General features: G+C 46.1%; 1 long non-coding RNA gene across 1 annotated transcript; it reads left to right on the top strand.

Annotated features, from left to right (window-relative positions):
* The first annotated feature begins 5,174 nt into the window (after nucleotides 1-5,174).
* On the top strand, nucleotides 5,175-19,966 carry LOC308587428. The gene is made up of 3 exons (XR_014008366.1): nucleotides 5,175-5,485; nucleotides 5,882-5,938; nucleotides 18,721-19,966. It is a non-coding gene; the product is annotated as an uncharacterized lncRNA (long non-coding RNA).
* The last annotated feature ends 6,508 nt before the right edge of the window (nucleotides 19,967-26,474 follow it).

Here is a 26,474-nt window from a genome sequence, read left to right as displayed (position 1 = left end):
AGGCTAAACATGCCCAGCTCCCTTAGCCGTTCCTCATAAGGCATCGTTTCCAGGCCTTTGACCATTTTGGTTGCCCTCCTCTGGACACGTTCCAGTTTGTCAGTGTCCTTCTTGAATTGTGGTGCCCAGAACTGGACACAGTACTCCAGGTGTGGTCTGACCAGAGCAGAATACAGTGGCACTATTACTTCCCTTGATCTAGATGCTATACTCCTATTGATGCAGCCCAGAATTGCATTGGCTTTTTTAGCTGCCGCGTCACACTGTTGGCTCATGTCAAGTTTGTGGTCAACCAAGACTCCTAGATCCTTTTCACATGTACTGCTCTCAAGCCAGGTGTCACCCATCTTGTATTTGTGCCTCTCATTTTTTTTGCCCAAGTGCAATACTTTACATTTCTCCCTGTTAAAATTCATTTTGTTTGTTTTTGCCCAGTTCTCTAATCTGTCAAGGTCGTTTTGAAGTGTGATCCTGTCCTCTGGGGTGTTAGCCACCCCTCCCAGTTTGGTGTCATCTGCAAATTTGATCAGGATGCCCTTGAGTCCATCATCCAAGTCGTTGATAAAGATGTTAAATAAGACCGGGCCCAAGACAGAACCCTGTGGCACCCCACTAGTCACTCTTCTCCAGGATGAAGAGGAACCATTGATGAGCACCCTTTGGGTTCGGTCAGTCAGCCAGTTACAAATCCACTGAGTGGTAGCAGAGTCAAGACCGCATTTTACCAGCTTCTTTACAAGAATATCATGGGGCACCTTGTCAAATGCCTTACTGAAATCAAGGTAGGCTATATCCACTGAGTTCCCTTCATCTACCAGGCTTGTAATTCTGTCAAAAAATGAGATCAGGTTAGTCTGACATGACTTATTTTTCAGAAATCCATGCTGACTATTGGTGATCACAGCATTCCTTTCTAGGTGCTCACAGACTGTTTGCTTAATGATCTGCTCCAGAATCTTCCCTGCTATTGATGTCAGACTGACTGGGCGGTAATTATTTGGGTCCTCTCTTTTCCCCTTTTTGAAAATAGGGACAACATTGGCCCTCCTCCAGTCTGCCGGGACTTCGCCTGTTCTCCAGGATTTCTCGAAGATGACTGCCAGTGGTTCTGAGATCACATCTGCCAGTTCTTTTAATACTCTTGGATGCAGTTCATCTGGCCCTGGAGACTTGAATACATCTAAACTAGCCAAATATTCTTGTACTGTCTCCTTAGTTATTCTGGGCTGTGTTTCCTTTGCTGAATCATTTGCTCCAAATTCTTCAGGTCGGGCATTGTTTTCTTTATCGGAGAAGACTGAGGCAAAGAAGGCATTGAGGAGTTCAGCCCTTTCTGTGTCCCCTGTTTGCATTTCACCATCTTCTCCTCTGAGTGACCCCACTGTTTCTTTGTTCTTCCTTTTGCTACGAACATACCCATAAAAGCCTTTTTTGTTGCTTTTAACCTCTCTAGCAAGCCTGAGTTCATTCTGTGCTTTAGCTTTTCTGACTTTGTGTCTACACGTGCTGGCTATTTGTTTGAATTCCTCTTTGGTGGTTTCCCCCCTTTTCCATTTTTTGTACACATCCTTTTTTAATCTTAATTCAGTTAAAAGTTCTTTAGATAGCCACCCTGGCTTCTTTAGGCACCTTCCATGTTTCCGTCTCATTGGTATTGCCTGACGTTGTGCTTTTACTATCTCCCTCTTAACAAACTCCCAGCCATCATGAACTCCCTTTCCTTTTAGTATTGCTGTCCATGGGATCTCACCCAGCACTTCCCTAAGTTTTATGAAGTCGGCTTTCTTAAAGTCAAGAAATTGAGTCCTAGTATGCTTGGCTGCTCCTTTCCGCTGTATAGTAAACTTCAGAAGAGCATGATCACTCGCGCCTAATGATCCTTCCACTTCTACCCCACTAACCAGGTCATCAACATTGGTTAGGACCAGATCTAAAATGGCTGTTCCTCTTGTTGCTTCTCCCACTTTCTGGACAATGAAGTTGTCTGCAAGGCCAGTGAGGAATCTGTTTGACCTTATGCTCTTGGCTGAGTTTGACGTCCAACAAATATCCGGGTAATTGAAGTCCCCCATTACTACTATCTCCCTTCCTTTTGCATGCTTGGCCATCTGTTCCAGGAAGGCATCATCTATGTCCTCCGTTTGGCTTGGGGATCTATAGTAAACTCCCACAATGAGGTCTCTGTTATTCTTCTCTCCCTTAATTTTGACCCAAATGCTCTCACATTGGCTTTGAGGTTCTAAATCTTGGATCTCTTCACAGGTATACACATCCCTGACATATAATGCCACTCCTCCTCCTTTCTTGTCTGGTCTGTTTCTCTGAAATAGATTGTATCCCCCCATTATTACATTCCAATCGTGGGACTTATCCCACCAGGTTTCAGTGATGCCTATTATGTCATATTTAGTTTGCTGTACCAAGAGCTCAAGCTCATCTTGTTTATTTCCCATACTTTGCGCATTAGTGTACAGACATTGAAGTCCATTAATCATTCCCCCGTGTCTCTTATTTAAGGATTTTTTCCTCCCACCACTAGGTCCGCGTGCTGTTTGCTCCATTTGGTCTATGACATTTGGATGATCATCTTCATTAATTGATAGACTCCTACCTTCAGGAGCACTGTCTCCCTCCCCCACATTAGTCAGTTTAAAGCCCTCCTGATGAGGTTTCTGAGATTTTTGGCAAAAACATTCCTCCCAACCGTTGTGAGGTGCAGCCCATCACTTGCCAGAAGTCCATCTTCAAGAAACTGCAGTCCGTGATCTAAGAATCCAAACCGTTCCTGTTTACACCATTTGCGAAGCCAGCTGTTCACTTCCACTATTTTCCCCTCTCTCCCTGGGCCACGTCGTTCAACTGGGAGGACAGACGAGATGACAATTTGTGCATTTAGTTGCTTCAATTTCCTGCCGAGAGCCTCGTAGTCTCTTTTGATCTTCTGGAGGCTATTGCTTGCAGTGTCATTGGTTCCCACATGAACCAAGAGGAAGGGGTATTTGTCAGTGGGTTTTATGATTCCTTGCAGTCGTTCAGTTACATCTTGGATCTTAGCCCCGGGGAGACAGCACACTTCCCGAGACATCTTGTCAGGCCCACAGATCACTGCTTCTGTTCCCCTCAGTAGGGAATCCCCTATCACCACTACACGCCTCCTCTTGGGTTTGGTCGGGGTTCTTCCGTGAGCTGTCCGTTCCAAGGTCGCCTGCACATTCCCTGAGGACTGACTTTGCTGCTCGTCTTCATATACCTGATCGACTGTAATGAGGGAGAGATCCTCAAATGGAGTCTGCTCTTCGTCTTCCATGCTAGGGGAAAGGACCTCAAAGCGATTGTGTATTTCTAAACAATCAGACTGAACCCTGGGCCTCCTACTTCTTTGAGTCACGTTTCTCCATATATCTGGCTCCTGTGTTGATGAACTAGCCTCCTTCTCAGGGGAGTCCCCTGTCTCCTCCTTGGTGGGGACGGTGTGCTCTGTTGCTTCCAAGAAGAGCTCCAGCTCTCTAATTCTTTGGAGCGTAGCTACACGTTCCTCCAGTTGCTGGACTTTGTCTTTTAAAAGGGCAATCAACATGCAATTGCTGCAGGTGAAGCTGCCTGCAACCTTTGGCAAGATGGCAAACATTGCGCAGGAATCGCAGGCGACTGCAGCTGTTCCCTCCCCTTCCATCTTGAGATCGTGTTGTTGGGGGTGGCTACAGAGGTCCTCCATCATAAAAAGCTTGAAGACAGGACAAATAACTTCGCCCACAAAAAAAAAAACCTAGGTCTCCCCCAACAAACGTTTGAGACTAGCTCCCCCCGCTGCCCTGTAGAGTCTATTGTTATAGGATTGAGGGATGGGCATGGATGCCATTTTGGGGCCCCCTCAAGGCTGCGTTTTCCTATTGGTTTGGTGGGATTTTGTAGGAATAGGGACATTTAACTTAACAGGGTCTAGCCAAATCTTCTTTGCAAAACTAGAAAGACCTATTTTGGCTACCAATACGTTTCCGAGCACAATTCAAAGTGTTGGTGTTGACCTTTAAAGCCCTAAACTGCCTCAGCCCAGTATATCTGAAGGAGCGTCTCCACCCCCATCGTTAAGCCCAGATATTGAGGTCCAGCTCCGAGGTCCTTCTGGCAGTTCCCTCCCTGCGAGAAGTGAGCTTACAGGGAACCAGGCAGAGGGCCTTCTCGGTGGTGGTGCCCTCTCTGTGGAACACCCTCCGATCAGAGGTCAAGGAAATAAACAACTATGTGACTTTTAGAAGACATCTGAAGGCAGACCTGTTTAGGGATGTTTTTAATGTTTGACCTTTTATTCTGTTTTTAGAGTTCTGTTGGGAGCCGCCCAGAGTGGGTTTCCCCAGCCAGATGGGTGGGATAATAATAATAATAATAATAATAATAATAATAATAATAATAATAATACAGTGGTACCTTGGGTTAAGAACTTCATTCCGGAGGTCTGTTCTTAACCTGAAACTGTTCTTAACCTGAAGCACCACTTTAGCTAATGGGGCCTCCTGCTGCCACCGTGCTGCTGCTGCACGATTTCTGTTCTCATCCTGAAGCAAAGTTCTTAACCCGAGGTACTATTTCTGGGTTAGCGGGGTCTGTAACCTGAAGCTTCTGTAACCTGAAGCGTATGTAACCCGAGGTACCACTGTATATATAAAGGCACCACCTTGTCCAGTGACTTTCATTCCAAGGAAACACAAACCAAGGTATGTGTTGGAACTCCTGGAACAGAAGGCAGGAGTGTCTTTGTTTAGAGGATTCCACCAATAACCTTGATATAAATGCAATGGTTAAATGAATTAATTCAGTGTGCTTAAGACCCACTTTTCAAATCTGGGGTGGGTGGGCAGGAACTTCCTTTGATGCTCCTCTGCCCTCCCCCAACTAAAATTTAAGAATATCTGAAGAGGGCTTATCTGTATGCCCTAGCAGGGGCAGACTTTTGTTTTCTAAAAAATAAATGAGAAGCCTGCATGTACTAAACACAAGGTTTAGTAGAGACCTTTTTCTGAATAGATGAAAAAAAAAGCACAATTTTTCATTACAGAAGATGAGTCAAAGAAAGAATGTGTGGCTAATTCAGATGAGAGGGGACCGCGGGGCGGGATTTGGAGACATGTTAATGCAAACACTTGGGAAGTTATCAAAGTGATATTATCATCTCTTGAACGTGTTTCGCAGCTTGAAAACAGCCTTGCATAATTGCATCTGAAATATAAAGGGAAAACGACCAGAGATATTATGTCTCTTAGCAAGACTGTGCCTAATTTTCTCCTCTCTGGTGATTCTTTTTTCCAGGCTCTCCACAGTTTTCGACAAAACCCTTCAACAGCATCCGGCTAATGTTGCTTTCTGAAATGCTACATTGAAGACAAAGGTTAAATTTAAAGAGACTTCCCTGTGGCTTCCTTCCAATGTAACAGTTTGCTGGATGGTTGTACAATCGATGATGTTGAGTCACCTGTTTGTCTTGTTCCAGGTAGGTTGTCCAATTTCTTTCAATAATTATCATATATACTGAGCTGCTTGTATGTTTACGTCCCTTTTTAAAAAAGAAGCAGCAGAAGCACTTTTTGGGGGGGTGGGAGAGCAATTGCAAAACAGCCCTGGGGGTTGGCCTGGAAGGGGTGTTGGTGACGGCATGGGTACTATGCAACTGGCACTGTGCACTGTTAATGTCTCCTGTTAATATTGCCTGCAGCTGATTCTCCACACTCCAGAGCTCAGTCTGGGAGATTTCAATGTGCATTTTCAAAGTTTATTTTGGAAAATAGCAGGTATGCAATATCCAGAACAGATCCACGTCTTGCAGCATAAGATTCTAGAATTCCCAGGTTATCTTAGTTTGTCAACATCTGCATTAGTTCTCTTGCAGGTGCTCCGGAGTCGACGCTTCTGATCCATGAATCAAAAATGTAGCAGAATGTTCAAGGTATGTTTGCACCGAATCCAAAAATACTGCTTCCAAACTATCCCTAGTGCCATACCAAAATTATTAGAACATAGCTCAGTTGGTTAGAGCGTGGTGCTGATAATGGCAAGGTTGCAGGTTCGATCCCTGCATGGGGCAGCTGCATATTCCTGCATTGCAGGGAGTTGGACTAGAACAGCCTTTCTCAACCTGTGGGTCCCCAGATGTTGTTGGACTACAACTCCCATCACCCCTAGCTAGCAAGGCCAGAGCTCAGGGATGATGGGAGTTGTAGTCCAACAACATCTGGGGACCCACAGGTTGAGAACCACTGGACTAGAGGATCCTCAATGTCCCCTCCAACTCTACAGATCTATGATTCTATAATTCTATAAAAAGAGCCTGCCTGCTGGGTGAGACCAGTGGCCCATCTACTCCAGCTTCTGGTTCTCATAGTGGCCAACCAGATGCCAGAAAGCAGGAGCTGAATGCAACAGTTCTCTCCCCATCTGTGGTTCCCAGCACATGGTATTCAGAGGCACACTGCCTCCAATGGTGGACATGGAACATAGCTATCATGGCAAATAGCCACCTATAGCCTTACCCTCCACAAATTTGTCTAATCCACTTTTCAAGCCATCACAGTTGGCACCCAAGTCTCCATCTTGTAGAGTAAATTCCATAATTTAACTACAGCCATGCCTCGGGTTGAATGCACTTCAGGTTGAGCGCTTTCGGGTTGTGCTCCACGGCAACCTGGAAGTAACGGAGCACGTGACTTCTGGGTTTCGCCGCTCGCACATGCGCAGACGCTCAAAATGGCATCACGCGCATACGTGGAACCAGCAAAACGCGACCCGCCCACGCGCCGTCATGTCTTACGTTCCATTCAGGATGCGAACGGGGCTCCGGAACGGATCCCGTTCGCATCCCGAGGTACCACTGTATGTGGAGAAGTCCTTTCTCTCATCTGCCCCAAACCTTTCAACATCCATCTTGATTGTGTGAGTTCTAGTATTATGGCAGAAGGAGCCAGCCTTCCTTCTAAGAGTCTGTGACGTTACTTTTCCTTGGTGCCCAAAATCTTTCCAAATGCATTTGATTAGCTGGGCATCTTGCTTCGTTGCCCCCACACGACGTCCTCTGGCTCCATCTCGGTTTTCCTGTGTGATTATGTCTAAGAAACACCCTGTCTCCTTGTGCCTCGGTTCCTCCATTTGTTACCTGTCATTTATAGAAACCTGCCATTATTAGTGTAAAGGTCAGAGGAAAAAATGACTAACGGCCGAAGTGCGAAACAATATTCAGCCCAGAACTGTTTTCTGGGGTGTAATGTATGTGTCTCTCCTGTTTCTTGGAGCGATGGCTGGGCCAAATACAATGTAAAGGAAATGTCCTTTCATCTAATATTAACAATCAGAGTCCGGGAGAGGGGAGGGGGAGGCGGATTGACCTTAACGTGAACATAATTCAAATGAGTAATAATTTCCTGCTATTTTAGGGCAGCCTTCAATAAATTTATTGTTCTGCAGTTTCATAAGGTTAGGCTGGGTTGCTGGGAAAGCTGATATTGCTTATCAGGCTTGCGCCCAGGCATTATGGTCTCATGAATAGCGCCCTCAGGCTTGTCACTGCTGGCGATTGAATTGATACTGGCTCCGGGGGAACCTGGGGAGGACCCCGGTTTCTCAAGGATTGCAATGAGATAATAAGGCTGGTTCACACAGTCGGGAATGGAGGAAATCTGTAAACAGAGTGGGGCTCAAGCACACAGGCTTAAACCACCCCCACACATTGCAATTTGTAACGTGTACATCAGCTATAGGGACATATAGGTGTACACACATAGGGACGTGGGAATCTGCCAGTTTCGGTTTATCTGTTTCTCATTTCTCCTGGCCTTAAGTCCAGCTCTCCTCATCTCCACACCCACTTGCAATTAAAAAGCAACAAGACGTCATCGCGCAAATTCATCAACGTTTGCATGCAATTTTCTCCTAACGTACACATTCGTATAGAGTTTTGCTTAATAGACACGTTTTCTGATTTCCTCTGATGTAATGAATTTCTAGAATGTTATTTTCATGAATGTATGAATTTCTGTGCACTTTGCTTGACCAGAGAACTCTGCTAGAAACTTGCAGAAGGTTGATTTTTGAAAGATGGCTGCATTTCAGCTGGCGTATTGTTTTGTAAAATGTGAACCTGCTAGATTCACCTTTGGATGTGCACAGAATGAAATCTGCGCCTTGTCTTTTAGATTCTAGGACTGCAGGCAGAGGCTGGCTTGCTTGCTATTGATCTTATGGCGGCTATGATCTACCTCTACAGTTGGAGGCAGTTGCTGGGAATCAGAAGAGTGTGTGTATGTGTACGTGCATGCGTGCACGTGCAGGCGCGCAGAGGGTGAGGAGTTCTGTTGAACTTATTCAGCTACAGGGCTCTTATGTACATGCAGGTCCCACTTAACAAACACAATGCGTTTCCTGGAAAGTGTTCATTAGGCAAGTGTTCACATAAAGTCCACAATTTCCATTGATTCCTATGGGAAAGTGTGTTCTCCTTCATGGAGAGCACGTGTTGCGATGGGGTCTAACAAGACACCTCACTGTTGACGGGCGGGGGAAAGTAGTTGACCACCTTTCCGATTGGGCTCCTCTTGTCGTTGGGGAGAATTTGATGTTGCCATTTTTTGATTGACAGCCAAGAAATCTTTTATTCCCTGCGTGCAGTGTTGAGCTTCCTCTTTTCGCTGCGTGCATTGGATCACAAGCCCACCCTCCCTATATTTAGGGTTGTTCGCATTGACCTTGCTATGGCTGTCATGGGGTCGTCTGCTCTTGGGGCAGGGGCCCGGTAGGAATTTTGTCCATTTGGCTGATTGGCTGGGGCCATTTGGGCTTTGCCTACTGCGTAGCAAATCGTCACAACTTGTAAGGTTGCAGTTAGGCATTGGTTTTATGAATTGGTAGGTGGAGGGGCATGGATTGGCTGTGCCTTCCCCTCCAATGCTGCTGCAAGGATATTCCATTAAAGGAATACAGGGCTCGCCATGCTTTTGTCCGAACCCCTGTCAAGGGGCTAGGGCCACGCAAGAGCCTCTGGGAGCATTTGGGGAGAGGTGAGGGCATGGTACCCAGCTCCATCTTTTCCCCCAAAGTGTTTCCCCCTTTCTGACTTTCGTGGTCGTGCGAATGTCAGTCTGTCCCCGTGTGGGGTCAGATAGTCACAACCAATGCCTAAGCAACCACTCACATTTTTTGTATTTTAATAAAGTTGTGGCCAAAAATATGCCAAAAACCTTAAACAAAAATTCTGTGTGAATTGTGTTTTATTGGGGTGGCTTGGGGACCTTGACACATAACTTTTCTAACTTGTCCTTTGTCTGATCTCTCGCTTCGCTTCCTCCATGGCTTCTTCCTGAAATGGCTTCAGCCACCCAGCAAAAGAGAGGCAATGGGAAAACATTTTTTTTTTAAAAAATAATCTCTCCTGCTCTCTGATTTGTCCAATTTCCCTCCCTCACCTCCCCGCATAGTTTCTGCCTGAAAATGGCTGCCACCAACTAGCAAAGCACAAGCAAGTAAGGAAGTGGGAAAATTCTGCCTGTTCAGATATCTGAATATGCAAAGTGTAAAGCGAGGTTTGGGCATCACTCTTTATGTTTGGATAACTGATTTTTTGCACAACGAGCAGGTGGATAGCAGGACCTGCATTTACAGTACCTATGATAGCAAAGGAAGTGCTTATAACACCCTAAGGAACTACGTTAGTCTGCTTACTTTAAACAGTCAGGCAGCATCGTGGCTTGGCCCCGGCCCCATGTCAACAATCTGGAGCCTTCTTGGGGAGGCCTGCAGACTGGTCAGTGGCTGGCAGACCTGGGCACAGGGATTCCCCAGGGCGCAGGGCCAACTGGGTGATGAGACCATAATGGAGCCTTCCTGGATCAGACCAAAGGACTGTCTTCTCTAACATCCTGTTTCTTACACTGGCCAGTAATATCCAAGGCAACACGATGACCAAGTGCAACAATGCGATGTCAATATAAACTCTTTATATAATCTATACAGAACACTGAACAGTATGAAATATATAAATTATGCACCATCTGCAAAACCAAATAAACAAATCTTGTAAATCTTTGAAAATCACAAAATATGCACTCTTGATGGATTCTCTTGAAAACATAGAACATATTTGGTTCTTTGTTTATTTGGTTCTATGTTGTCAAGAGAATCCATCAAGAGAGCATTTTTTGTGATTTTCAGAGATTTACAATATTTCTGTTTATTTGGTTTTGCAGAGAGTGCATAATTTATATATTTCATACTGTTCAGTGTTCTGTACAGATTATATAAAGAGTTTATATTGACATCGCATTGTTGTACTTGGTCATCGTGTTGCCTTGGATATTACTGTTTGCAACACAGGGGTTTAATTGTTTGGTTACTTGTTGTCTTAAACTGGCCAGCCAGATACTTATGAGAAGCTCATAATAAACAGCAGCTTTATCCTGCTTGTCATTCCCAGCGACAGATATCAGAGACATGCTGCCTTTGACAAGGGAGGTAATAAATAGCCACCAGGAATAGCAGCCACTGATTGCCTTAGCCTCCACGAATTTTCTATTCCCCTTTTAAAACCATCCGCGTTTGCCATCACCAACTTGTGGGAGCAAATCCCATTGTCGAAGAAGTGTGCAAGATGGATTGGGAAATGGTCCAGTTTTCAAGACAGTGTAACTGCTGCATTTTCAAGCACCCACACTCCGTTATCAGTAGAGATGGGTGACTCCATTTCGGTTTCTCTCTGCTTCCTATTTTCTGATCTTCAGTTCCATTCTCCACACCATTTTGCGAATATTGTTTTCAAGTCGTGAAAATTCACCTGTGTTTTAATGTGAATTTTCACACTATGTACAACTTTGTAAACAATGTTGCCTAGGATACATTCCCTCCCCCCCAAAAAAAATTGTTGTTGTTTAGTCGTTTAGTCGTGTCCGACTCTTCGTGACCCCATGGACCAGAGCACGCCAGGCACTCCCAGGGGCGCCGACTTATAAAAAATATTGGGGGGGCCCATACCGGGGTCCTGCCGCTGGTTCGCTCGGGTAGCCGGGAGAACGCAGTTCGAGGTGGTGGTGTTGGGGAGAGACCCTCGCTCAGGGCGCCACGAGACTTGGCGGCCGGCGGCCTATCTGGGGGGTTTTGGAGCGTATTTCGGCGGAGCGATTGGGGAGGAGGGGGCTTGTTGCCGGATTCTTCAGCTGGGCCGGAGATCCGCTGCTGGGGGGTCCCTGGGCCAAGTTGTGAGCACGGCCTGCTGAAGGGAGATCCAGCCGATTGCGCGACGGGGACGGCCGGGGCTCTCCGGCTAGGGCGCGCGGCTGGCTGGCGAGGGAGCAGGTGGGGAGGAGGCGGGGGTCACGGCGGTGGCGCTCTGCTGGAGGGGCGCCCGAGATTATTGGGGGGGCAGAGCCCCCCAAACGAATTTTTGAGGGGGCTCGGGCCCCCTCAGGCCCCATGGAGTCGGCGCCTATGGGCACTCCTGTCTTCCACTGCCTCCCGCAGTTTGGTCAGACTCATGCTGGTAGCTTCGGGAACACTGTCCAACCATCTCGTCCTCTGTTGTCCCCTTCTCCTTGGGCCCTCCATCTTTCCCAACATCAGGGTCTTTTCCAGGGAGTCTTCTCTTCTCATGAGATGGCCAAAATACTGGAGCCTCAGCTTCATGATCTGTCCTTCCAGTGAGCACTCAGGGCTGATTTCCTTAAGAATGGATAGGTTTGATCTTCTTGCAGTCCATGGGACTCTCAAGAGTCTCCTCCAGCACCATAATTCAAAAGCATCAATTCTTCGGTGATCAGCCTTCTTTATGGTCCAGCTCTCACTTCCATACATCACTACTGGGAAAACCATGGCTTTAACTATACGGACCTTTGTCGGCAAGGTGATGTTTCTGCTTTTTAAGATGCTGTCTAGGTTTGTCATTGCTTTCCTCCCAAGAAGCAGGCATCTCTTAATTTCGTGGCTGCTGTCACCATCTGCAGTGATCATGGAGCCCAAGAAAGTAAAATCTCTCACTGCCTCCATTTCTTCCCCTTCTATTTGCCAGAAGGTGATGGGACCAGTGGCCATGATCTTGGTTTTTTTGATGTTGAGCTTCAGACCATATTTTGCGCTCTCCTCTTTCACCCTCATTAAAAGGATCTTTAGTTCCTCCTCACTTTCTGCCATCAAGGTTGTGTCATCTGCATATCTGAGGTTGTTGCTATTTCAAAAAAAATTTATGAACCCTTAAAATAATACATGTTTGTATGTTATTTTCACTAAATGTGCATTTTTAAATGCATACTTTACCCCCATTCAACGCAGCTTTCTACACAATACTTGGCTGAAGAAGCTGCACTGCAAAATCTGGGGTAGTATGGATTTAGGAAGATGGCTGTGTTTTGGTTTGTGCGTATAGTTTCAGGAATTCTGAAGTTGGTAGATTCACGTTTAAATGCCAATGGAACTGAATTTCTCCCCCATCCATCTTCGCCAGCCGTGCAGTGCAATTCCACTTTAAAAAGCAAGAGAGGAAACCTTTTCTTGTTTCAGATCAGAGCCATTGTTTAAGCTTCCTGTTGTTATTATTCCGACACAAAGAATTTTAGGTCTTGGCTGCCGACATTCCAAAGCGACCCTCGGGTTCTAAACAATGTTTCACCCTAGGAATGTTTTCCATCTTGGAATCACATCATCTGCATTTTTTTGTAATAATAATTTAAAAAAACCCAATCTGGATATCTTTCATGTGGGTATATTTTATTGAAATATCGACGCCCCTCCCCCAATTAAGAAGCTGTTCTTTTCATCATCATTAAATTAGTTCGATAACAATGTGAGTTTATTTTTATTTTTAAGTAGGAATTATTTTACCCTTGCAACAAAATGTCCTTTTGTTTAGCTATAGCATGTTTTGGCTGCATCCTCCGCCAGAAATAGAACCCAAAATAGCACCCAGAAATGAATCAATAAAATGCTATTTTCCTTTGCATTTTATGAATTGCGTGTCACTTGCATGTTGTTGTTTTTTTGAAAAAGAAACACAGAAATGACACATTTTCTATAAAGAAAATAAGGAAATCATCTGTAGACTGTGAGCTTTTTGATAGACTTGAGATTGTTAATTTTTTTAGAAGTAGAAGCTGCAATCCTAAACACACTCACTAGTGAAGAAGACCCAATGGGGCTTCCTTTTGAGTAAATATGCATAGGGTTTTGCTGTAAGGGGTCGGATCTTAGTCTGAAAACTTTGAAAAGATCAATTAATTAATTAACCTGGAGAGGAACTAGGACAGGCATAGGCAAACTGGGCCCTCCAGATATTTTTGGGACTACAACTCCCATCATCCCTGACCACTGGTCCTGTTAGCTAGGGATGATGGGAGTTGTAGTCCCAAAACATCCGGAGGGCAGAGTTTGCCTATGCCTGAACTAGGAGGAGAAATGGATATTAGGCCAGAGAAAGTTCCAGAGAGACAGAAAGAAAATGGAAGGTGGGAAACCGATTCAGTACCTCCAGGACATGAAAAGTTGGACAAATAAATCAATGTCTGTTTGGGTTTCACAGAAGACTTTCTAACTAGAATGTGCTGCCAAGTATTGTTTTGGGGAAAGTGAATTTAAATAGGTTTGCATTAGAAGGAGAACAGAACCAAGTTTCTCCCTGCCCCTAAAACGGGTCAACGCTCAGTAGGACAGTAGAACTGAGACTCCAAGTGTTTGGGCAATATTTGATTTCAGGCAATGAGATTGCGAGAGGATGAATCCCTCAGCTTTTAGTCATCTCCTTGACTTCTCTGCACACGGTTCACAGAATGCCAATTCCCACAAGTTAACTGAGATCATTTTTATTACTTTGGAACAGGGGTCAGCAAATTGTTTTAGCAGGAGGCTGGTCCACTTTCCCTCAGACCTTGTGGGGGGCTGGACTATATTTTGAAGAGAGAAAAAAATGAACAAATTCCTATGCCCCACAAATAACCCAGAGATGCATTTTACATAAAAGCACACATTCTACTCATGTAAAAACATGTTGATTCCTGGACCGTCAGCAGGCTGGATTTAGAAGGCAATTGGGCCGGATCTGGCCCCAGGCCTTAGTTTGCCCACCCATGGGAAGGAGTAACCTTCTTGGGCTATGCAGATATAGCAACAGTTGAAAATATATATAAATTAAAACTTAGTCACTAAAATATAACCTAAATTAATCATTTAAGGCCTTAATCATTATGATAGCACAGCTTGTTCCCTACGTTTTATGGCAATCGCACAGAATTTGGCTACCCTTAACGTGATCTCAGGATCCTTGTCCTCTACCAGGGATTTTAGACATTGAAGTTTGGATTCATTTGGAAATTTTTGTATAGCAGGGGTAATACATACCGAGCGTATAACCCCATAGAGACAGCAGCGTAACAAGGCATGAGAGACAGTTTCTACCTCCATCAAGCCACAGGGGCAGACTCGTTCCACGTATGGTTTATCCTCGAATCTGCCCTGCAATAGACTCTATTGATGGAGGATCTTTCTCATAGTCTGAAGAGGGTGCCTGGGACTCAGCTTCCATGTCTGTCTGGCTCGTTGCATTGCAAATTTATTTATTTTAAAAATGCACACATCACAGCGACACAGAACTATTCCAGTGTTAAATGGTGTGCAAATGAATGTCCAGAATGCGCCTATTCCTGTGTCTTCAGAGTCTTGTTTCCTCAATAGTCTTCTGCAGTTTGGCACCTACCCAGATTAGGCAGAGAGTGTCCTGGTTGGAGGGTCTAAGAAAGCCGATAGGGTGCTCAGGGACGCAAAGCCTCTGTAGTAAAACCGTGAGACGTATTTTGTGCACACACTGTAAGCGGAGAAGGGTCTGGTCGCCGGCTTGGAATCTGAACGCTGGCAAATCCGACTGGGAAGCAAGAACGCCAACAATGTGGACTCTTGAAGTTTCTCACAGCGGCACATGCCATTCATTCGAGCCGGCTGATCAAATGTGGGAAACGGCGGAAGGTTTTCTCAGCTGTAGAGGAGCAAGTGCCTCGCCGTGTTTGCATGGCCATGGGAACACTGTGCATGCACCCTGCTGCGGTCGTTGCTGTGGGGCCCCATTGCCAAGCACAAAGGGAGGCCTTGGCCAGGGGTGGGCAGCGGGGAGAGGCCTCCCTGGACGCCGGGCTTCCCATCCGCTGCATTGCTGTGCTAACTGGGAGGGAGAAGGGTATTGTGGTACGATACAATACGATACGATACGATACGATACGATACGATATCTTTATTGTCCTTGTCCCATACAGAACAATGAAATTGAAAATTGGATTTGATATCCCACTTTCTCACTACCCTAAGGAGTCTCAAAGCGGCTAACAATCTCCTTTCCCTTCCTCCCCCACAACAAATACTCTGTGAGGTGAGTGAGGCTGAGAGACTTCAGAGAAGTGTGACTAGCCCAAGGTCACCCAGCAGCTGCATGTGGAGGAGCGGGGACGCAAACCCGGTTCACCAGATTACGAGTCCACCGCTCTTAACCACTACACCACACTGGCTCTCTACAAAATCTACATAAGACATAAGACATTCAAAAACCCCTAAAAACTCTAAAACCCCATTTTAAAATACAATATACTATAGAGACTCCTTATGCTGCGTTTAGAACCAGAATTGCATTTGCGTAGAAACTGTTTCTCAGGCGGCTAGTCCTAGTTTTTATAAACCTGTTCCTTCTTTCAGAAGGCAGAAGCTGAAAGAGATCATTTCTGGGGTGCGTATTATCCTGCGCTATCTCTGCAGCTTTCTTATGGCACCTGGAAGCATAGATTTGATCTAAGTTGGGAAGAGTGCACCCAATTATTCTCTCTGCAGTCTTTACAACCCTGGACAGCATTGTTTTTTCCCTGGCCGTGCAGCTCCCAAACCACACACACAGACCAAAGGTCAGTGCAGGGCACCACCGCCACTGCTGTCACGTCCTGCTGGTCTTCCCACCACCAGAGACCTCCTCTTTCTCTCCCGGCAAGGGCAGTGATGTGGTTGACAGCAGGCCACCACCCCTCCCTGCCCACCGCCCCTGAGGCCCACTATATAAAAAGGCATGCATTGTGGCTGCGAGAAGACAGTGGCAGGAGGTGCAGGTAAAAGGTGGAGTTCGGAGGGTGACAACATGAGAACGGGCTTTTTGTGTGATGGCTCCCCGACTATAGAATGCTCTCCCCAGAGAGGCTCGCCTGGTGCCATCATGACGGGCAAAAACATTCCTTTTTACTCAGACCTTTGGCCATGAAATAATCTATGGCGTCTTAAAGGTGTGAGGGCAGAGACTGTTCTCATGATTAATTGTATTATAATGCTATTACAAGGGAAGCAGGTGGCGCTGTGGGTTAAAACCACAGAGCCTAGGACTTGCCAATCAGAAGGTCGGCGGTTCGAATCCCCGCGACGGGGTGAGCTCCCATTGCTTGGTCCCTGCTCCTGCCAATCTAGCAGTTCGAAAGCACCTTAAAGTGCAAGTAGATAAATAGGTACCGCTCCAGCGGAAAGGTAAACTGTGTTTCTGTGTGCTGCTCTGGTTCGCCAGAAGCGGCTTAGTCATGCTGGCCACATGACCCAGAAGCTGTATGCTGGCTCCCTCGGCCAATAAAGCAAGATGAGCGCCGCAACCCCAGAGTCGGTCACAACTGGACCTAATGGTCAGGGGTCCCTTTACCTTTTACCTGATGCTATTACAATGGTATATACAACGTTTGTTTGGTCTATCTCTAACCCAGTCTTGACTACGCTGAGTGGCAGCGGCTCCCCAGTGTTTCAGTCAGGAGATACTCCCAGACTTAACCGAAGATGCTGTGGAATTACGACATCAGGGAACGATGTTTACATCATGGCATTTTAAAAATCCTCAGCCGTCACGTATTCGAAGGTGCGGCTTTCCTGATCGTTCTTAACATTTGCCTGAAGAGTAACTGAAAAGTCTTGTTCATGGGATTTGAGGCCCTCCCCTTGTTGCAAGCGATCCTGTACCAAGTTGCAAAAGTGTAAAATGGAACACAACCGTTCGGCCGTCCTGCAGGAGACAAATAGCTCAGGAACAGAAAGAGAGCCCACCCAAGTGATGCTGACACAAAAAACCCCACGCATACACTAAGTAAAAGAACTTAAGCTTTACCACCGCACCCCCCCTCCCATCTCCCCCCTCTTTTCTTCCCCACCCTATGCTGCAAATAGCACCAGTATCTCACAACAAATATAGCTGATCTGTAGAAAACACAGCCTTCGAAAGAGACAACGCACGTGCTTTTGTAAACGAGGAAAACCTTTCATAAAAATCATTAAAAACCAAAATAATAATAATCAAATAGCCCATGAGATCGGGGGCAGATAAATGCGCAACACACTGTTACCTACAGACTTCCACAGTCCACAAGGGGCCACGGCAGACCCTTGGCAGATATCAGTACAAAAAGGGATCCCCAAGCCGTCATCTTGGAAAACTACTGACCTAGTTAGCCTATTCTTCTCCATTTCCTTATCTTTGCTGCCCTCTTCTGTTTGTAATGTTCTTGCAAACAGAGCAGGCACTATTGAGAAGAAGAGATCGGCAAGGTCAGGCCAACGGCGGCACATTGAGTCCGGCATCCTCTTCTCACAGTGGCTGACCAGGTGCCTGGGGGAAAACCAGGGAGCAGGATTCGAGAACAAGAGCCCTCGCACCACTGGTGATTCCCAGCAGCTGGTGTTCAGAAGCATGGCTGCCTTTGAATGTGGAGGCAGAGGACAGGCATCGTGGACAGGAGCCATTGCTAGCCTCTACCTCCATGAACCAGGTTGAGAAAGGCTCAACTTCAGCGTAGCTGCAGCACTTCCTCATTTATTTCATTGGGAATGTTCAGCTGGATCAGTATTCAGGGATCCTTAAGAAAGCCCACTTAAATCTTAATTGAAATTAAGGAACAATTATCTACAATATTTTAAATAATATGATATCAACGTTCGTAAGTACCAACCAGCTCTTCCCAGGATTTTTTTTAGAAACCAGAAGAAAAAAAAAGTTTTTGGTTTTTTTAACGGATAAAGCGATTTGTGAGTTTGGTCCCATGACGCCAAAGTCATGTATTGGTCTGCCATCTTGATTCAAAATGGGGCGCGGTGTAAAGGTGGTGTCTCCCCTTCGTATTAACACCCTGGCACAGTCAGCTCGGTATTTACAGTCTTTATTATATATGTACAGTGGACGCTCGGGTTGCAAACGTGATCCGTGCGGGAGGCAAGTTCACAACCCGCAGCGTTCGCAACCCATAGCGCTGTGTCTGCACACGTGCGGTTTGTGATTCGGCGCTTCTGCGCATACGCAAAGCACGATTTAGTGTTTCTGCACATATGCGCGAGTGCCGAAACACGGAAGTAACCCGTTCCGGTACTTCTGTGTTCCGGCGCTTCCGTAACCCGAAAACACACAACTTGAAGTGTCTGTAAACCGAGGTATGACTTTACAAGAAACAGGTACAATTCAGGATTACACGTCCGAACCTGTCGAGTCAGATTCGGGGAGTGGCTTTCTTTGATTCCCGCGCCAACAAAGTAGGCGTGGGAATTGCGTGAGACATCTTTGATCCTTATGTTTCATTTCCCTCCTTGTCTGTGCTGTTTTGAAAGCCCCTTCCTTCCAGAGTCTTGAGCTCCCTTCCTCTGGACGCTTGCAGGGCTCTGCAGCACCCCTGAGCCCTTCCTCCTCCTGGCTAATCTCCGCCCTCTCTTCCGCTTCCACAGCATCCCTGGGCCCCTGCTCCGCCTCTTCTATCACTTGCTCCTCCGAATTCTCCCTGACACCCGGCATCCAAACATCAAAAGGAAGCCCTCGTGCCAAGTTTGGTGACAGCTGAACCTCTGCAAAAGAAAAAGGAAAGAAAAAAAGAGTGAGGTCATGCCCAAATCACGTTTTAGTCTTCCATCTTGATTCAAAATGGTGCCTGGTGTCTAAATGGCAATGAAGACTGTTTGGCAATGATATCTTGAGTGGCATCCAAAAACAGAAGTACTGTTTTGGGGGGACAGGGATAGGGGAGGTGTGGAGGACTCCCTGGTCCTGAATGGGGTAACTGTGCCCCTGAAGGACCAGGTGAGCAGCCTGGAAGTCATTTTGGACTCACAGCTGTCCATGGAGGCACAGGTCAATTCTGTGTCCAGGTCAGCTGTCCACCAGCTCTATCTGGTACCCTGCCTGCCCACAGACTCTCACCAGAGTGGTACACGCTCTGGTTATCTCCCGCTTGGACTACTGCAATGCGCTCCACATGGGGCTACCTTTGAAGGTGACTTGGAAACTGCAATTAATTCAGAATGCGGCAGCCAGACTGGTGACTGGGAGTGGCTGCCAAGACCACATAACACCGGTCTTGAAAGACCTACATTGGCTCCCAGTACATTTCCGAGCACAATTCAAAGTGTTGGTGCTGACCTTTAAAGCCGTAAATGGCCTCAAAGGTCCAGTATACCTGAAGGAGCGTCTCCAACCCCATCATTAAGCCCAGACACTGAGGTCCAGCTCCGAGGGCCTTCTAGTGGTTCCCTCACTGCGAGAAGCGAGGTTACAGGGAACCAGGCAGAGGGTCTTCTTGTTATTGGCGCCCTCCCTTCAGATGTCAAGGAAATAAACAACTATCTGACTTTTAGAATACATCTGAAGGCAGCTCTATTTAGGGAAGTTTTTAATGTTTGATGTTTTATCGTGTTTTTAATATATTCTGTTGGGAGCTGCCCAGAGTGGCTAGGAAAACCAACCAGATGGGTGGGGTATAAATAAATTATTATTATTATTATTATTATTATTATTATTATTATTATTATTATTATTAATATTATATTGAGAACAAGCATCAAACCAGCAGACAAACCACTTTCTGAAATATGTTGTAGATGTATATTTGCCTTAAGAACGCCTAATACATGATTTTATTGAATTTCCCCACAATATCTTCTCATTAAAGGTCACAGGTTCCTACTCCTTTGACCCCCAGGCAGGCTATTATTTATTGGTCCTCTAGTCTTAAAACCTCTTCAAGTCTGCCCCCAGGAACGTTCTCATTTCCCCAGTAAAAAGCAGGTCTCTCTTTCTCCCCCTGCTTGATTTAAAAGAGTGCTTGCTTTGACATGTGGTGTTGACAATTTGCATTTTAACAGTTTATAATCATTTTAATCATTTTAAATCGCAGTCTTGGCTGCCACAACTGTCAGTGTTTAAGAGTGAATAACAGGGACGTGAGGCCGATGCAGAGAGCCTGCCGCAAATATTGTCTTCCGAAATAAAATTGAGCCCTGCTAGGCCCTTTTGGGGGCTTCTCCGAAACATCTGAAATCCTTACCTGCAGAACAATTATTATGTATTCATTTGCGTGAAAGGCAAGTTGCATTTTTAAGGCAGACGGGGGGAGGAAATAGTTTCAACAAGGTTTCATCTCACTTTACTGGAGATAGATTTCAAGGCAAATTTGGAGCTTCAGGGATATTTATGTGTAAGGCGCAAGCAAACAGCACCAGGAGCTGCGAGGAGAGAGTGCAGCCCCATTGCCCCCTTTGTATTTAATAATAATAATAATAATAATAATAATAATAATATTTTTATATTTATACCCTGCCCTTCCCGGTTCAGAAAACTGGACTCAGGATAGCTAACAACAAATTTAAAACACTTAATTGTAATACAACACAGAAGCAGCATAAAATACAGTATAAAAACATGAATAACAATAAAATTCAAAGTTCAAAAATCAATTTGGGGAAAATCCATCCAATAAGCATTAGATCGTCACCAGGGCTAGCTGGCAGAATTAGTCCTACTTGGGCCAGTGAGGAGACCAGGGGAGAATTAGCTGTGGGGTCTCAGAGCGGGTAATCGTCATAAAAGGGGAGGGGGAGGGAAGAGAAGGGAAATAAAAGATCAGGCTGAATTCAAATTAAAGGCCAGGAAGAGAATAGCTTTGTCTTACAGGCCTTGCAAAAGGAGGTTAAATCCTGAAGGGCCCTGGTCTCATAGGACAAAGCATTCCACTAGGTTGGAGCCATCACTAAAAAGGCCCTGGCCCTGGCGGAGGATAGTCTGACTTCCTTAGGGCCCGGGACCTCTAAACTATGGTTATTCATGGACCTTAAGGTCCTCTGAGGGGCATACTAGGAGAGGCGGTCCTGTAGATATGAGGGTCCTTAGCCACAAAGGGCTTTAAAGGTCAAAACCAGCACCTTGAACCTGACCCTATACTCCACCGGGAGCCAGTGCAACTGGTAAAGCACTGGGTGAATATGCTCCCATGGCAGGGACCCTGTGAGGAGCCTCGCTGCAGCACTCTGCACCCGCTGGAGTTTCTGGGACATTTTCAAGGGCAGCGCGTAGAGCAAATTACAGTAGTCAAGCCTGGAGGTGACCATCGCATGGATCACTGTGGCCAGGTCAGGGCGGGAAAGGTAAGGGACCAACTGCTTAATGCGGCGAAGATGGAAGAATGTCACCTTAGCTGTTGCTGTAACTTGCGCCTCCATGGAAAGGGAGGCGTCAAGGATTACACCCAAACTCTTAACGGAAGGCACTGGCACTAATTGGGCCCCAGCAAGAGAAGGGAGTTGGTCCCTCATCCCCATGCCATCCCGACCCAGCCAGAGGACCTCTGTCTTTGAAGGATTTAGTTTCAATTGGCTCCCACGAAACCATCCAGCCACAGCTTCCAAGCATCTGGTCAGTGTGTCCGGGGCTGAGTCGGTATGGCCATCCATCAGCAGATAGAGCTGAGTGTCATCAGCATATTGGTGACAACCCAGCTCAAAGCTCCAGACAATCTGGGCAAGGGGGCGCATAAAGATGTTAAAAAGCATCGGGGAGAGGAATGCGCCCTGCGGCACCAAGGAATGGCGCAGTGATATCTCCCTCCCTAGTGCCACCATATGTCCCTGACCAGAGATAAAAGAGCACAGCCATTGATGGGCTGTGCCCTGTATCCCCACATTGGCGAGGGGGTGGTCCAGAAGATCATGATCGACCATATCAAAGGCTGCTGACAGATCTAAGAGAATCAGCAGTCCTGACCCTCCTCAATCCAGTTGTCTATGGAGATCATCTGTTAGGGTGACCAGAGCCGTCCCAAAACCAGGACGGAAACTGGACTGAAATGGATCTAAAGCCGATGTTTCCTCCAGAAACCTGCCAAGCTGTTCAGCAACTCAATTACCTTACCCAGAAACAGAAGATTCGAAACTGGGCAGTAATTAGATAGATCTAAAGGATCTAATGAAGTTTTCTTTAAGAGTGGACACACCACTGCTTCCTTCAGCTCCCCTGGGAATGTCCCCGTGCCAAGGAACAAATTGATAATTTCAACCAGGGGGATCCGCGCGACGTCTGGGCATGCCCTAATCAGCCAAGATGGGCACGGATCAAGGGGGCAAGTGGTGGGCCTGCCAGCTCGGAGGAATCTATCCACATCAGCAGGGAGTATTTGATCGAAATGGTCCAACACTGGACCCGAAGACAGTCAAGGGGCCTCCAGTTCTATTACTGTATCTAAATTGGCAGGGAGGTCACGGCGGAGCAACAGGACTTTCTCTGCAAAAAAGCTTGCAAATGCCTCACAGCTATGAGTCGAATTTGTGCTTAAATTTGGTTGTCCTCCTAAGGATGTTATTGACCTAATTATTCTAAAAAGTTGTGCCGGGCGAGAGCTAGCAGATGCAATGGAAGCTGCGAAGTAAGATTTCTTAGCAGCTTTCATAGCCATCTCATAGGCTTTCATAAGCGTCCTATAAGATGTTCTTGAAGCTTCATTGCGAGTCTGTCGCCATACTCACTCTAGCCATCTGAGGTCCCACTTCATTTTCCAGAGCTCCTTGGTAAACCAAGGGGCCCGGTTTCAGCAGGGTCGCAGAGGGCGCTTAGGCGTGATCTTAGTGATGGCCGCCAAGAACCGGTTATTCCAGTCCTCGACAAGGTCATCTAATGAGTCACCAGGGGGAGCAGGGTCCTGCAAGGCCTGACATAATCTATCAGGATCCGTCAGCCTTCGCGGGCGAGTCCAAATAGGCTCACCACCTGAGCAGGGGAGTAGCGGGAAGTCAATCTTGGCTTTCAGAGCATAGTGATCAGACCATGGCACTTCCATAGGGGGGAGCATGATCACATCTATGCCAGCACCAAAGATCAAATCCAGCGTGTGGCCTGCTTGATGAATGGGGCCCAAAACAAACTGGGAGAGCCCTAGTGTTACCATGGAAGTCACTAGGTCCAGAGCCCATGAGGAGGGGGGCGGCATCGGCATGGACGTTGAAGTCTCCCCAGGAGATTTAGGTTTGGGAACTCCAAGGCCCAGCCCGCTGCCACCTCCAGCAGGTCTATCTAGACCAGCACTCTGTTCTTACAGGGGCCAACAATGGCCCTATGGGAAACCTGAAAGCAGAATCTGGGCACAAAATCACTCTGGCCTCCCGTGGTTTCAAGCAAATGGCATTGAGAAGCATTAATACTGATGGTGGAGGCAGAGCGTGGTCCTCCTGGATAGTAGCCACGAATTAGTCCCACCCCTTTTTAAAGCAATCAAAGTTGGTGGACATCGCTGCCTCCTGTCACATTTTAACGATGTGGAATTGCAAATGGAATGGGACTTCTCCTCCATTCCTAGATGCCAGGCACTGAAGCTGGAGGTATGAGCCTTTGGCACTTAAATGTATCCTTAAACCTTTCTTTTTGAATCCAGTGGAAGCTGAAAAGTGCTTAGCTTTAGCTAGACTGCATCCCAATATTGCTCGCTCTCTCTATAAACATCTCCATAGGCCGCAGATGCAACGTTTTACCCTGGCATTTGACCCTTGAGGTGTATATTCTGTAACATTAAGTTGTTTTTAATATTGTGCTTTAATACTAATGCTGTGTTTTTACTGTTGGGCACTAGGGTGGATAATAATCTGTAATCATATCAATGCCCAGATATTATTATTATTATTATTATTATTATTATTATTATTATTATTACTACTACAAATTATATACCGCCCTTTATCAAACGATCCCAGGGCGGTGTACATTTAAAACACATCACAAAACATCAATAACATCACGTTACAAAACATAATAAAAGGATATAGATATGCAATACTGCAATCTAGCTTGCAATACTACAATCAGGCACCAAGTGGCAGCCCCTGATCAGCTTTCCCATGCATTGCTGAAACTCAAGTGCAAATGATAAGCGCTAGATGGTGCTATTTAAACAAAATAATAATAATCACACATCACAGTTAGAACTGGCTGCTCAACTGGAGATATTTGGAGAGGCTCCCCCCCTCCTTATAATCTCTTTGCAGTTCCTGTGCTCCCTTCGAGTCTCTCAAGGTTCTCTTACCTTAGCCTTAGTCCAAGGACCGTGGCGAAGTGTTAGAGCATTTCTCTTGCATACAGATGGTTCCAAGTTCAATCCCCGGCATCTCCAGGTAGGGATGGGAATGTCTATAATCCTGGAGAATCCCTGCCAGTCCATGCAGACATTACTGAGCTAGGTGGGATAGCAGACTGACTTAGTGTAAGGCAGTTTCCTAGGCTCCTTATTTAAAAGACCCTTAAACCTGTGCACCATCTCCATGCCTGTAGGAAGACACACAGTCCAGCTTTCTTGTGGACAAATATCATTGTCATGCGAACATTGCACAAGCAGAGGCCAGTAAATGGGTTAAGAAGATTTTATTAGCTCTCGAAACCTCTACGTTATTTTTCAGTTTTTAGAGCTTTCATGGTGCTTTATCATTGCAAGAAAGATCAACCCCCAAAAATTTAAAACACAGAACAAGTTAACATAGTGGAACAGCTTACAGTGTTTGGTTATTTTTAAAGCTAAACGTGCAGACAGGAGGATTGAATACAAGCTTAAAAGACCTGGGCATATGAAAAAGTCTCCACCCGGAGTCTAAAAGTCACTAATGGCCAAGCTAGGCATATCATTAATTACGTGATTGCAATTAATGGGTACAGTTTTTAAATTTCAAATAGCAGGCACAGGGGGTGGGCAATCAAGGGGGGGGCTGTGACATGAGTGGGAGGGGTTGCTACCCCCTTCCCCCCATGCTGTGGCCCGAATGGAAATAGCTCCTTGCTCAAAATTGCTATTAGCTGCAAGATGAAAATTTCCGTTGGAGCAGGAGTTGGGGGGAAGATTTCCACCCTCCCTCGACCCACAGTACTTCTTGAGGACAAGAACAATTCAACAACGAAAGCAATTATATATGTTGTTGGGCTGCAACCTCCATCACCCCGTTCCAACATTAGCTTTGTTGGCTAACGGACAATGGAATCCACCAACTTGTGGAGGGCACAATGATTAAAGCTATCCCACATTAAAGCATCTACAGAGGACTTGGTGCATAGTTAAACTGTGGAACTCACTCCCACAGGGGGCAGTGATTGTGGGGATTTATGCAGTCAAATATAACTGTGCAGTAAGAAAAGGGTTAAGGATCACAGAGTTTTTAATTGCTAGAGAAGACTCAGATCGGTCACCTTTGAGGAGGGAAGAAGTAAGGGTTGTTTCCTGTTGCATTCTATCTCTTATCTTCTCTTTGAAGCATGTAACCAAGCAGATGTCTGAGGCTGTGACTGCAGACTCAGACCATGTGTTCGAGACCAACTTCTGTATTTTGTAACAAAACAAAAAAACAAAAACTTACCTGTGTTGTTTCTGCTGTAAGACTGAACGATGCATGACTGAGACCTCTGATTACTGTAAGTAAAGCATTTAAACTTACTTCAGATAGTTGATACATTTTGTGCTCGCCAAAGGCCGTGGCAAAAGCAGAAATGCAAACAATTTCAGATACAAAATATCAATCAAAGCAACAACTAAAACAGATTGTAACCAGGGGGGCCTCCACTACTATACAAAGTGGCTTTCAGATTCCTCAACTTATTTCCCAACAGTGATGGCCATCAACTCTTCGTCTTCTTGTTGTTGTTGTTTAGTCGTTTAGTCATGTCCAACTCTTCGTGACCCCATGGACCAGAGCACGCCAGGCAGTTCTGTCTCCCACTGCCTCCCGCAGTTTGGTCAAACTCATGCTGGTAGCTTCGAGAACACTATCCAACCATCTCATCCTCTGTCGTCCCCTTCTCCTTGTGCCCTCCATCTTTCCCAACATCAGGGCCTTTTCCAGTGAGTCTTCTCTTCTCATGAGGTGGCCAAAGTATTGGAGCCTCAGCTTCAGGATCTGTCCTTCCAGTGAGCACTCAGGGCTGATTTCCTTCAGAATGGAGAGGTTTGATCTTCTTGCAGTCCATGGGACTCTCAAGAGTCTCCTCCAGCACCATAATTCAAAAGCATCAATTCTTCGGCGATCAGCCTTCTTGATGGTCTAGCTCTGACTTTAAAAGAGGATTGGACAGATTTATAGAGGAGAAGGCTGTCAATGGCTACTAGCCATGATGACTATGCTCTGCCTGCGCTGTCAGAGGCAGCAATGCTTCTGAATACCATTTGCTGGAAACCACGGAGGGAGGGGAG

Source organism: Podarcis bocagei (assembly GCF_964188305.1).
Source record: "Podarcis bocagei genome assembly, chromosome: 1".
In the NCBI taxonomy this organism is placed as follows: Eukaryota; Metazoa; Chordata; class Lepidosauria; order Squamata; family Lacertidae; genus Podarcis; species Podarcis bocagei.
Note: the sequence above shows the minus strand (reverse complement) of the source record. Positions and strands in the feature narration are given on the sequence as shown.